Below are 13835 nucleotides of genomic sequence, written 5' to 3'. Positions count from 1 at the left end.
GGGCCTCATTGAGGATTCTTTCTCTTTCCTCAGTCGTGAACAGGACCTGCAAAAGCTGCTGGCAACTGTCCCACGTGGGCTGATGAGTAAAAAGAACAGATCTAATAAATCAATAAGCCCTGCCGGTTTCTCAGAAAATTTAGGATTCTGAGCTTTCCAATTGTAGAGGTCACTAGTGGCGAAAGGCCAATAGTGATGGGGCTGATTCCCCTCCATGTCTGGGGGTCTGGTGGCTCGCAGGGGCAGAATAGTGGAGTCAGCAGCAGAGGCAGATTGCTCCCTCTGAGCCCTTTGTCTGGTAAAGGGCGGGCTTCCTACTGGAGCATTTCCACCTCCCACTCTCGGAACAGCATCTGCCTCCCCTGGAGGGGGAGGATGGTGTTCTTCCGGCATCCTAGGGGGGTTATACAGGGGAGGAAAAATGAATTCTTCTTCAGTCCCCCCCTGTAGGACAGGGTAGAGAGGTGTTAAAGGCGGGTAAGACTTTTCTTGTTTTCCTTCTTCTCTGTCCCCTGCAAAGCAAGAATGGGTTTTGGCTCTGGAGGGAGTGGGGTTAGGAAGGGCTTAAGCCAAGAGGGTGGGTTTTCTACAAGGTCCTGCCAAGTGATAATGGTTAGAGGGGTAGTCTGAGTCTGTCCCATATTGTCCGTCCAGTAAGTCCACAGAACAAAACAGAGAAACACAGAAACAGACAAACAGAGGGCCCCTAGAAAGTCTTCCAACTCCATGGAAGCAAAACTGAAAGCTAGACGACGGCCTCGCGCCGACTGGCGGGAGTGACCTGCCTCGTCTCAGACCTTTGAGGGGATTCCATGTCCCTCCAAAACCGATGAGGGCATTCCACGTCCCTCCAGAAGGGAGGATCGGAACGTCTTCCGAAACTCCCGGCCTGTGGTCCTCCAGTGCGTCCACTTAGACCACGCTGGGCACTACCAGAATTTCAGAAATGAGCTCACACAGAAAAGACGGAACGAACAGACACTAACCGTGGCCAGTCAGGCTCTCCGGGTCGGGGGTCCCTCGGGGGTCTTGGGGATCCCGGGCGAGCCCCCAAATGTTATGCCCAGAATTCGTGATCCCCAAAGACCACCAGGGAGCCAAGTCCCATGCAAAAGCAAAGAGCCTTTATTCAAGCTAGCTCAAGTTCAATCCCCTATCTGCACCGACACAGCGGTGAGATACCGGAGAGAGAGAGCGAGTTTCAAAAGCACAAAGGTTTTATAGGGGTCTAGGGGCAGTTGGTGAGGTATTGGCTGTGGCCTCAGCCGATTGGCTGAGGAAGGGTCGGAGTCCCGTTACGCAGGTTGCCGGGCGTGTTTTGATCGGGAAGTTTGAACGGGTGAGCGGGAGGTTACCCAAGGGGAGGAGGCGTGGTCTGAGGTTTCTGCGATTTTCCTGGAAAGGGACCATGTCGGGGACACAGTCACTCAAGGTGGAGGACACAGAACAAGATGGAGTTGGCTGGCGTAGGTCCACTCTTTCATGTCCACTCCCCACTTTCATACAGTCCATGACCTAGCCTCAGGCAGTACCTCCCTCCTGAGTTTTGTGTCAGATGCAGCTGTGTTTCCTGACCCCTTATTTTGGAGGGACTGCGGCTTTGATTCATTCTGCCCCTCTGCAGGAGGGTCTCACCGAGCAATGGCTGAGTGTCGGCCTCACCCAGGAATGTTTGCGGGGCCCTGCTGCTGCCGATATCCACAGACTGCCACCGGGTGCCAGCCCGCCCCAGAGCAAGTTCGTGAGATAGTGCAGCAGCAGCATTTCAGGGATTATGGAAAATCACAACACACATCTGGCACCAGGCTTCACCCTTAACGACCTTGTTCCAGCACCAGCGAATGTGGTTGTCCTCCTGGGTCCACAGGGGCCTTGCCCTTGGGGGACCCACACAGCCTCTATCAGGTGTCCTCCCAGCAGGGGAAGTGCCTCTCCCCGTATGGCCTGAAGACCCCCAGACTCCACTCTGCTCCTGGGGATTCGCCCTTCTCAACAGAGCACCTCCGGGTATGGAGCTGCGGAGTTTCAGACTCTGCACTCCCCCTGCTTATAGTCTTAATGGAATTTATTTATTTTTTTAAATGCTTATTGTTTATTTTTGAGAGAGAGACAGAGTGTGAGCAGGGGAGTGGCAGAGACAGAGAGGGAGACACAGAATCGGAAGCAGGCTCCAGGCTCTGAGCTGTCAGCCCAGAGCCCAACGCGGGGCTCGAACTCACAAACCGTGAGATCATGACCTGAGCTGAAGTCAGAAGCTTAACCGACTGAGCCACCCAGGCGCCCCTGGAATTTAAACCCTCTCCTTTCTCCTTTCTCCTTTCTCCTTTCTCGCTCAGTCTGTGCAGCTGTTTCCACTTTTCCACTTTCTCTCCAGCTACTTTTGGGGGAGGGGTGCTTTTTCCGTGGCTTCTCTTTCCCCCTGCTCACCTCTCCGCGCTGCATACCTGCTGAGTTCTGTGGTTGAGGTTGTGTAGATTGTTGTGTTAATCCTCAGATCAGTTTTCTAGGTGTGCAGGATGGTTTAGTGTTGGTCTGTCTATTTCATGGACGCAAGACACACAAAAAGCTTCCATGCTGTTCCATCAACTTGGCTCCTCCACTAACTCTTTCCTGCTCTTCTATGTACAGAGTCGCTCTCCTTATTTCCATCAGTCTTAATTACGTTTACCCGAGTTTTGACTCCTAGAAAACACTCTCCAGTGAGACAGAAACCTAGTAATCAATTGTGTAACTGTCACACTAGATTTCTGAAATCTATAAATACATTGTATAATTAAAAAAATTTTTTTTTCATAGTACAGTTTTTTAATAAGGCACATAGCATATTTACCAACAGACCCAAGTATTCTCAATCTCTCTACAATAAGACACCACAAACACAAACCTACATTTAGTAATCACTGCTTTAGCACTCCATCCTATTTGGGAAAGGCCTAGATGCCCAATGAATTGAATCTAATATATCATCCAAACAAAACTCTAACGTTTCAGGTTACCAAAGACTTTGAAAGCTATCTTAAAAATTACTCAGGAAAACTTTGAGACAGAAAAATTATCTTTTTAAGTCATCCCTTTGCTGACAAATTGCAAGAGATCACACAACCTTATTTGACCTTTAGTAAAGGTAGGTAGAATAAAAAGTTTTATATTTAATGATAACTCTAAAAACGTGTCTGTCTTAATGAAACCAACAAACTTAACTCAGTTTAACTATCAAATAGATTCCACCTGTATCTACTTAAAAGCCAAACAACTTGTTTCCCATTGTCAGTTTTTACCTGGGACACTGGTGGGGCAAATGTGAAGTGTAAGGTGTAGGTTCAAGGGGGTGCTCTTAGCTCCTTGACAACAAGGGTAGGAGGAGGAGCCCGTGGTGCCAGAGGCACTGAGGATGGAAAGGGCCAGTTATGTAGGCCACACCCAAGGTGCTGCAGAAACAGGAGGAGGGGAGAGGAAGGCAGAAGAGGGGAGGTGCAGCCTCGAAGTGTGGAGGTCTATAAAAGCCCACAGGGCAGGAAAAGAGGTCTCTGGGTCTTAAAGCCTGTCAGCACAAACAGATGAGTGGAAGCAGAGTTTTTCTCCACACCAAGTGGAAATAGGCCCCCATGTCAGGCCAGAGAAGATGGAACTTCCACGAAACAAAAGGAGTTTCAGCAGCTACTTGGGAATATCCCTTAAAGTCCCCGTCCTCATGCACAGTTGGCTCCAATCAATTATCATAGCCATCAGCCCTGGAAATGAATGAGGGAGAAACCCCCACACACAGCCAGAGTAACCTGAGTCTATTAGGAGGAACAGTGAGAGTATCAGTGTCCCCTTCATTATGGATGGCCTATGTTTCCTTCAGCAACCTGGCTTTATTTGGAGGGGGCTTGTATAGAAAATTATCATCCAGTATGATCGGAGGGAGTTTATCAGCCTGGCTAGTGGCCAAACACATTTGGTAAGAGGCCCTTAGGCTGGGGTCCTGATTTATGGTTATTCAGGGCAGGACAGAGGGTACTTCAGTCCATTTGTCCTGTTTCTTGCAGAAGAGATATAACTGATAGATCATATCAATCTTGCAATCTGAATTGATTTCAGTGGGTTAAAAGGTATGTTAAGGGAGAGTCCTTGGAAACTGAAGAAGCTTAGAGAAGATCCATTACCCCAAATCCCCTCTCCCCCTGACTCCCAGGTCGAGTCCCATGCAGAAGTTCCAGGTGTCAAACGTCACCAGAGGCAACCCTCGAATGACAGTGCTATTGATCACCATTCTGCCATAAAGACCCACAGAAAGGATGCCAGCATACCCCCCACTGCCCACCCTTCCCCACTGTATTCTAGACTACAAACAGATGCCAGTGCGTGGCCCGCAATACCTTGCTGTACCAGGAAGAATCTACTGTTTGTAACCCATGGAAAACACCAGAAGAGTTTTACAAGGGGAAATTATCCAATTTTATAACTGAAGTAGTCAGTAAGGGACACTGATGAAAAATAGTAAAGATAGAAATCCATCATGGTCTAAGTGACATTTCAACGCATGTAGTCTTTACAGCTGACTTCCCTAGAAAAAGGTCCAGGTTGAGTTTTAATTCAGTTGGGTACTGGTTTCAGCCAGCTTCCAGTGGAGGTCTCTTATCCAGAAGCAGCTAGACCAGAGATGTGGAGGGGATCACATTAGACGAATGAGATGGGAACCTCACACTGGAGTCTTAAGATTGGCAGCTGTGCTGGTGACTGAGGTGGTTGTCCCGTACCCAAAAGACAGCCCTGTATAAGAATAGGGATAAAGAGAGCACATCAAGTTTCTGGGTCTTATTTTAGGTCTTATACCCCTTCTGGGCCAGGGTACTGATTTCCAACTGAAAGGCCGGCTTTCTCCTCCATATAAAGTAGCCACGGACTACAGGGTTGCAGCCGGAGCAATTGCCATGAAAGTGTTCCAATAAGATTGTATTCCCTAAAAAGCTCCTGAAATGAAAATAAAGGGAGAGAAGAAGAAAAAACCAAGTTTGCACCGAGGCTTGGAGTCCAGATGAAAAGACTTGAAGCCTGATGTAAGGACACAAATAGGATGTGATTACCTGATGTCATTTGGAAGTTTTGGGTTCGAGAGTGAATGGCTAGGAAGGAATTGTTAAGACAGTTTTGGTGCAAAAAGATGATTTGATTATAGCAAGAGGACAGGATCCATGGGCAGAAAGAGGTGCATTGGGATTATGAGGAGTGACTGATCTTGTGTTGTTGTTTTTTTAAGTGGATGTATTTATTTTGAGACAGTGTGTGTGTGAGGGGGAGGAATGGAGGGAGGGAGAGAACTGCAAGTGGTCTGTGCTGCGGTGCAGAGCCCAACTGATTATATACCTTTAAATTTTTGAAGGGAGAGGGATAGAGACAAAGTTAAGTTTCTAAGGAACTTTAAAGCAAGTCTTTCAGGACCTTGAGGGGATAGCTGCTGTTACTTGTAGTCTTTAGGAAAACGTAAACATTAAGGCACTTAGGCAGCCATGAGTCCCTTGAAGAAGGTCACGCTCTGCATGGTTCAGGTATCTTACAGCTGCAGGCTGTAAGATTTAATTTACATTACATTTCTCTTGCCTTTGTTTCCCCATCAGAAGGCATCACACTTTTTTATTTCAAACTAAATTGCAAAGCTATAGTAATCAAAACAGTACAGTATTGGCATAAAAACTAACATATAGATCAAGGGAACAGAGAGTCAGAAATAAACCCATGCATATGGTCAATGGATTAATTAATTAGTTGTTTGTTTACAATGGAAAGTTTTTTTGCTTAGTACACCAAACATGATGCAAACACTGTCATGACACACATACAGAATATGCGGAACAATATCAAACAGTAGTTTAAATGAAGGGAAACCTTTTTATTGTTATAAAAATGTACTCCCAAGAATCTTTTCTTCAGTTAATTTAACGGTGCATTTCAATAAAATAAAGCATAATGGATTAAGTGGAAGTTAGCTTGTGAATTATTCTTAAAGGTAAAACTTCAATTCTATCAATCATGCCAGTGAAACTAGAACTAAAAATTTCCAAACAAGTGCAAAAGGAGAAGAAGGAGTTAGTTGCCTTTTATGCTTGAACAGTCCAGAGGGAAATGGCTATATTACAAATACAACAGGCAACCTGTTAAGATGGACTGATCTAGAACAGAGTGTTGTATGGATTTTCAGTCTCAAATTGTGCTAAATGCTCATCATTGGTATGGTATGTTTTGGTCTATATGGATTAATGCCAAGACAGATCCCAATTTGTTACAGAAAGTTGGATTACTGTTGATTTTTGTTCTGTTTTGTTTTGTTTTAAATATATATACTTTAAAAAGCCAGATATACTTCCACATGCAAAGGCAGGTTTTTCATGGGAGAAATTACTACAGGAAGTAGTCCGAGGTAGGAAGGGTAACATGAGGCTCTCCACCATGAGGTAGTGGGTCAAACTGAAGGAAGGAGTATTTTATTTTTTAATTATTATTATTATCATTTTAGGTAAAGAAGGAACATTTTGAAGTGTCATCTAATCCCATGATAGCGGCCTCATTCCCACAAGTCTTACAGTAGTTGGGTGCACTGAAAATGGTAAGCACATTTTGATCATGACACCAATTGTATCCTCCTATTATAAGTTGGTGAGCTGGAGAAACCAGGGTAAGACCACTGGCATGATTACATGTTTCAGAATGTCCAAATGTGTAGCTAGTACCCCGTGATGAAATGCCCCACCCACCAGGATCATCTGAATCTGGCCAAAACAGATCACACTTTGGGTCTTCACGTGGAACTTCTTGTAAACGATCCTAGGCTCTTATATGATCCAGTGTTATCTATGGGTGGAGAGATGCCATGCTGTAGAGGCAAAATATCTGTCCATCTACTAAAGCTTTAAGTGGAAGGTAATCAACTAGATCTGTAAAATATGTCCAAACATTGGTATTTGCATACTTTCGTAGACATTCGTCATAAAAGCCTTATAATTGGGTAATTTGTCAGCTTTCTTGTTTTCCTTGCAATATTATAATGTGTTCTGGGTAATGTATCCGTTTTTTTTTTTCAATATATGAAATTTATTGTCAAATTGGTTTCCATACAACACCCAGTTGGGTAATGCATCTTTAATGCCACAAGAAGAGTCACACTCTCCACTGAGTAGGAGCCTCTGTCTACATAGTCCTCCTTGAATAGATCATTTGTATCTGGTGATTTTCCACCAATTCCATAAAATCATGGAACTGACAATGCACATTTCTACACAGAAACAGGACAGCGAACTTCTTGCACATTTGATTCTTTTGCTAAAATTTCCTTAGCCTTTTGGCACAGCGTCTGCACTTGGTTCTGGTTAAGCTGTTTCCACTCATTCAGCTGCTCGACCCATTAGTCCATCTCCTTGGTGAACGCCTTGTTGTCAAGGAGATCCTGATCCCCTTCCCCACCACCTCCCTGCCCTCTCCCTGCCCCTACCTACTCATGCTTGTGTGGAGCTCCCAGGAGAAGAAAGAACCAGACAGCTGGCTGCTGGGGCCCTCGCCCCACCCCAGGTCAGCTGTCGGTGAGGGCTCTGGCCCAGAGGAGTCCTCAGCCTGCCCTTGGCTTCCAGGTTGCATGCATGGGAGTCAGTGAAGGGTGAAGGGTGTGGGGAGGTTGGAGTGTGGCTCAGGTGGGTGTGGGCGCAGTGTCCAGCAGAGGCTAACTACCGGCTACCTCCTCCTTTCTCCCAGCCTCTCAGGGCTCTCTCAGCCCTTTTCTCACTCTTTCTATCCCCTCTTCCTCTGGCCAATTAATTTATGACAAAGGAGCAAAGAATGTACAATAGAGGAAAGAATAATCTCTCCAAAAACTTGTATTGGGAACACTGGACAGCCACATGTGAAAGAATGAAACTGACTACTATCTTCACTACCCACAAAAAATAAAGTAAAAATGGATTAAATACTTGAAATAGGATGTAAAACCAGAAAAGAAAACGTAAATCAAAATCATAGGATGTAAAACCAGAAAACTTAAACTAGAAAGCTTCTGCACGCAAAGGAAAGCATCAGCAACATCAACAAACGCAATCTACAGAGTGGGATAAAATATTTGAAAATCATATATCTGATAAGGTGTTACCATCCAAAATATATCAAGAACTCATTCAACTCAGAAGAAGGAGGAGGAGAAAGATGGGGAGGAGGGGGAGGGGGAGGGGAAACCCTAAACAACACAAGTAAAAAATGGGCAGAGGAAGTGAACATATGTTTTTTCCAAAGAAGACATACAAATGACCAACAGGTACATGAAAAGCTGCTCAACATCACTAATAATCAGGGGAATGCACACGAAAACTGCAATGAGATACCACCTCATACTTGTTACGTGGCTAGTACCAAAAAGACCAGAAATAAGTGTTGGCGTGGATGTGGAGAAAAGGGAACCCTGTGCACTGTTGTAAATTGATGCAGCCACTATGAGAAAGATTATGGAGTTTTCTTAAAAACTTGGAAAAGTAGAACTACCAAAGAAAGTCTGCTGGAAGAATTCCCTCTTGAGTGCAGAAAGTCTGCCTTTATGAAGGGCAATCTGCTTTACTCAAAATCTTCCAACCTAAAAGTAAATTTGATCCGAAAACATTCTCACAGAAATATCTAGAATAATGTTTGATCCAATATCTGGGCACTGTGACCCACCCAAGTTGATACATGAAATTAATCATCACATGCATTATTGGCAAAATTATTGTTTTGTTTCTAACGTTTTGCCTTGAAACAATTTACCAGTAATAAGCCTAATGATTGTTTTTGATACCTTTTGATTTTGCATCCAAAATTCTTTATTTTATGTAATAATTGTGATGAGATTTTTTGCTGGACTGGTACATTAACGCTGGAGTGAATTACTTCCACTAAGCGTCTAATGAGTTGAAAGTCTTCTCTTTTCCCTCAGCACACTAGAGATGAATAAACCAGTATCTAAGATCTCACATATTTTACATTAAACATTCCTAACTTCTCATTTTCCTTCAAGAATGCAATGTGAGTTGTGAAAAAGACCTCAAGTCAATTGGTAGAGATTAGGACGTACAAGTTCAACCCATCATCGTTGATAGCCATCATGATTCCGTAGAGAAGTTAGTGAATGAGGATGTGGGAAGTCTGAATTCTGGCTCTGGTTGTATCTTCAATTAGCTGTGGGATGTCAGGAGATGAGAAAAAAAGGCTCAGGTTCAAGGCTCACCTCTGCTACTTTTGGTTGTTTGCCCCTGAAAGGTAAACTTAGCATTGTGCTTAGCCAGGCTTGCTTTCTCCGTGAAATGGAGAGTATAAGAAAACTGTGTTTCTCACAAGGTCATTTAGATAATTAAATGAAGGAGTCTTATAGAAGATGAGTGCATTTCATAACAGATTACTAACTGAAGGACTTAGTTGTATGAAAGGGTAATTAGGTGTAGAAGTGTGTTAAAATCCAATCCTATTCTGGTCCAAATCTTTGGCTGAGAGAACACTCATCTGCTTTTTATCTCCAGTTTTGTATCTCTGAAAAGAGGATCATGATCTCATAAGTTTATTCCAAGAAAAGTCTAAGAAATTTGTGATAATCCAGCACAGATATTATATAATATACTCTTATGAAATTATGGAATAATATCATTAATCTGGGAAGTTAGAAATTTTTAAAAACTGTAAAGACTGATATTTGTGTGATGTTTTGTAGTTTGTAAAGCACTGCTACATTCATGATCTCATTTGAACCTCACACCACCCCCACACAGTAGTATTTTTGAACCCACTTAATCCAGGAAGAACCTTGGGCTCAGAGACAAAAGTATGTGACTTTCTCAAAGGCTAGTGAGGGGCAGAGGTGAGATTTGATAGAATCAGGGTCTGAATTGAAGGCTCATAATTCAGTTCATCATCCTCTTTCTCATTGTGATTCAAGTTGGTAGACTAGGGCCCTGGAAGGCCCATAGGCAAGGAAAAAGTCAGAAAACCTAAGTCTCAAAGCAGTGAAAGGAAGGGGCTAAAAATTTTTAATAAGATCACAAGCTATTGTTTTATGTACTATGATTTGGGATGCCTTTTTTTCAGCATTACTGTGGAAATAGCCTACTGACAAAGATGAGTAACTACTATACCTAGTTCAACATTCAGCTGAGGCTTTATTTTCTCTAGGAAGATTTTTTTGGAGACCCACCTTGGCCAAGGGTCTCTCTCTTCTGCTGTCCCACAGAACCCTAAGCAGACCTTCAGCTCTGCACTTAATATATTATCATGAACTTGTCTCTGTATAAGTCTGCCTTTTCCACCAAACTCTAAGCTCCTTGATGAAAACAGTACTGAAAAGATGAAAAGACTGTCACTGGTTTCTAGGACTTAGCAAAGTGTCTTGCCTCAGCTAAAATCATTTTTATTTTAAATGTTTTATTTTTAATGTTTATTAATTTTTGAGAGAGAGAGCAAGAGCGAGACAGAGAGTGAGAGAGAGCATGTGCATGAGCGGGGGAGGGGCAGAGAGGGAGGGAGACACAGAATCTGAAACAGGCTGCAGGCTCTGAGCTGTCAGGACAGAACCTGACATGAGGCTTGAACTCATGACCTGAGCCAAAGCTGGACACTTAACAGACCGAGCCACTCACGTGCCCCTCAACTAAAATCTTAATACATGTTTTTAAGTAAATCAAATAAATGTTTGTTGTCTGTATAAATGAATAAACCTTAAATGTATTACCCTATTAGATGAATTGTATTTCTGCTATCAAGATACCTTTTTTAAACCATCGAGCATATATAGAAAATATAAGGGATGAGTAATCGTATGAATCTTGACCAGAAGTGTCCATCAGATTGTTAATTATACCCCACATATTTTAGAGGCTCTAGGACTTCAGTCCTGAGGAATACTTAGATGGTAAACTTCCTCGACTTTGCTCCAAATGTCTGACCAAAATTTGATTATATATTTCCTTAAACCAATTTTACGTCGTAACTTGCTGTTTCTTAGCAGATGTTATTGGTGTTTATTGCATAATATATTGGGGTTACAGCGTTATTTAAAAGGGTTATCTTAGTTTGACTCCAATCCTTCCCTTGTTCATTTGCAAAGACAGCGTTCTGCTGATAAAGTAGTACTTCCTGCATGTAGTTATAAGGTCCTGGTGATTTCATAATTTGCTTATTGTATCCACCACATTAGCCACTAATGATGCCTGGGGGCACCACTCATGCTTGGTCTAAAACTCAATTTAGTCCATAACAGCAGTTATGAATATCGGCTGCTGTTAGGGTCACATGAATGAAATAGCCCCCTTTAGCTCAGGAGAATTATTAAGGGAAATTGCTAACTCTTGAGCGACATTGTCTACAATGTATTAATTTGTCTCAATATATGAGTGCCAATCTTCCAGGCTAATTTATGTGATTGTATTTTAATGTATGCACATTTAACATGTTGCCCACGTTGCTGTCAATTCAGTAGTTACTGTAGTATAGAAGAAGCTTTGAAAATAATTGAATCAGAAGACTTGTCCTCTCAAGACTAATCTGATACATGGCTTAAAGCTACTTGATTGGGAAGAATTTATCTTTAGTTCTATTTCAGACCTTCAATTACACGATGTGATTTTTCATTCTTGGGCAATATCTAAAGTCAGTCCATCATTGGTTTTCCTTCTGGAAAGCATAATGCTTTTCTGAAGAGATTAAAAAAATTTTTTTAACCTTTATTATTTTTGAGAGACAGAGAGAGAGTGAGCAGGGGAGGGGCAGAGAGAAAGAGCTACCGAATTCAAAGCAGATTCCAGCCTCCAAGCTGTCAACACAGAGCCCCACCACGGGGCTCAAACCCACAAACCTTGAGATCGTGACCTGAGCTGAAGTTGGACGCTCAGCTAAGTGAGCCACCCAGGTGCCCCTGAAGAGAGTTTTTAAAGAGTTTTTCTGATGTTTGTAGTGTGTGTCTTTCCTTTACACATTACTATAGACTGCAAAATCGTGTAGACTGCTGTAGCTTCAAAATAGCACAGTTCCGGGGCACCTGAGTGGCTCTATTGGTAAAGTGTCCGACTCTGGTTTCTGGCTCAGGTCATGATCTCATGATTCGTGAGCTCAAGCCCTGCGGTCAGGCTCTGCACTGACAGTGTGGAGGTGCTTGGGATTGTCTCTCTCCCTATCTCTCTGCTCGTACCTCCCCTCAAAAAAAATTAAAAAAGAAATAGCACAGTTCCCCTCCTTCCATCGTACACAGCTCACTCATCTCTACATCTTGTGGATTTTTGTCTTCTAAGCATCTCTTCCATTTCTTCCTTCAACTTTATCCCTGATACAGCTGGCACAGTTCAAATTAACCACCTTTTACTGGCAGTAATCTTTCACCTGATTTTTTGTGACAGACTCTTAATTTATACTCACTCCTTTGTGAGTTCATCACCATTCCTGTGCCCAGTGGCCACCACCAGCTCCCTCAACTCCACTCTTCCTCTTCTGAAACATTGTTCAGTTATCATACTAAGGAGCATCCTGTATACCCCAAGTTGAATTGGGTGTCCCCCTTGGTTCCCATAAGACCTTGTGCTATGGATGTTATTTGTAGGCACCTAAGAATCGTCAAATGCTCTCTGGCTCCCCACTGTTACCTCCTTGAAGATAGGATCCCTACAATCCACTTTTAACATCCCCAGCATGACTTTTTATGTTGTTGAGTTCTCTCAAGAGCCTCTCATGGAACTGAGATCATACTACCTGACTTCTTACATGTTTTCATCTCAGTGCTGCTGTAAGTGAAGGTGAGGTGGAAACTGTTTTCTTTTAAAAGCCACTTTAAGGGGCGCCTGGGTGGCGCAGTCGGTTAAGCGTCCGACTTCAGCCAGGTCACGATCTCGCGGTCCGTGAGTTCGAGCCCCGCGTCGGGCTCTGGGCTGATGGCTCAGAGCCTGGAGCCTGTTTCTGATTCTGTGTCTCCCTCTCTCTCTGCCCCTCCCCCGTTCATGCTCTGTCTCTCTCTGTCCCAAAAATAAATAAACGTTGAAAAAAATTTTTTTTAAAAATAAAAAATAGAAGCCACTTTAAGATTGGACAACTGTACATGAAATGCATTCTCATGATCTAAAATAGAAATATTTTTTGGAAATCAAATATTTATGCTTTAACTATCAATGTGCATATGTACTTATGACATATGTCATCGTGTCACTCAGAAAACATTAGTATTTCAGTGTATGATCAAATACATACAACACACAAGGAAAAATTAGAGTTATACCTATATATTTTTTAAAGTAGGCTTCATGCCCAACATGGAGCCCAATGCGTTGCTTGAACTCATAACCCAAGATCAAGACCTGAGCTGAGATCAAGAGTCGGACACTCAATCGACTGAGCCACCGAGGTGCCCCAGAATGATACCCACTCTTAACTTCAACCAGATTTGCATATGAAACATTGACTGAGTGTTTCTCCTGTTCCCCCCATTGTAAAAATTAAATCCGTAATTTGGTAAATTAGACAAGCTTCTTCAAATGCTCTTAGTTTGTAATATGGCTATTTTTCATTTTGTCCTGAACTGAACAACATAACCTTTCCCTATTTGATATCATCATCACCTATCTACCATTTCTTCACCTAAAGCCATATGAATATATAAAAAAAAATCTTGCCAGGGGCGTCCGGGTGGCTCAGTCGGTTGAGCATCCGACTTCAGCTCAGGTCATGATCTCACAGTTGACGAGTTTGAGCCCTGCGTCGGGCTCTGTGCTGACAGCTCAGAGCCTGGAGTCTGCTTCGGATTCTGTGTCTCCCTCTCTCTCTCTGCCTCTCCCCCGCTCATACTCTGTTTCAAAAATAAAGATAAACATTAA

The 13835-nt window shown here is 43.1% G+C and overlaps 1 pseudogene; it reads right to left on the bottom strand.

Annotated features, from left to right (window-relative positions):
• Positions 1–6299: 6299 nt before the first annotated feature.
• On the bottom strand, positions 6300–12653 carry LOC106989436 (serine/threonine-protein phosphatase 2A catalytic subunit beta isoform-like; annotated as a pseudogene).
• Between the last annotated feature and the right edge of the window lie 1182 nt (positions 12654–13835).

Source organism: Acinonyx jubatus, chromosome E1, assembly GCF_027475565.1.
Source record: "Acinonyx jubatus isolate Ajub_Pintada_27869175 chromosome E1, VMU_Ajub_asm_v1.0, whole genome shotgun sequence".
NCBI lineage: Eukaryota > Metazoa > Chordata > Mammalia > Carnivora > Felidae > Acinonyx > Acinonyx jubatus.
Note: the sequence above shows the minus strand (reverse complement) of the source record. Positions and strands in the feature narration are given on the sequence as shown.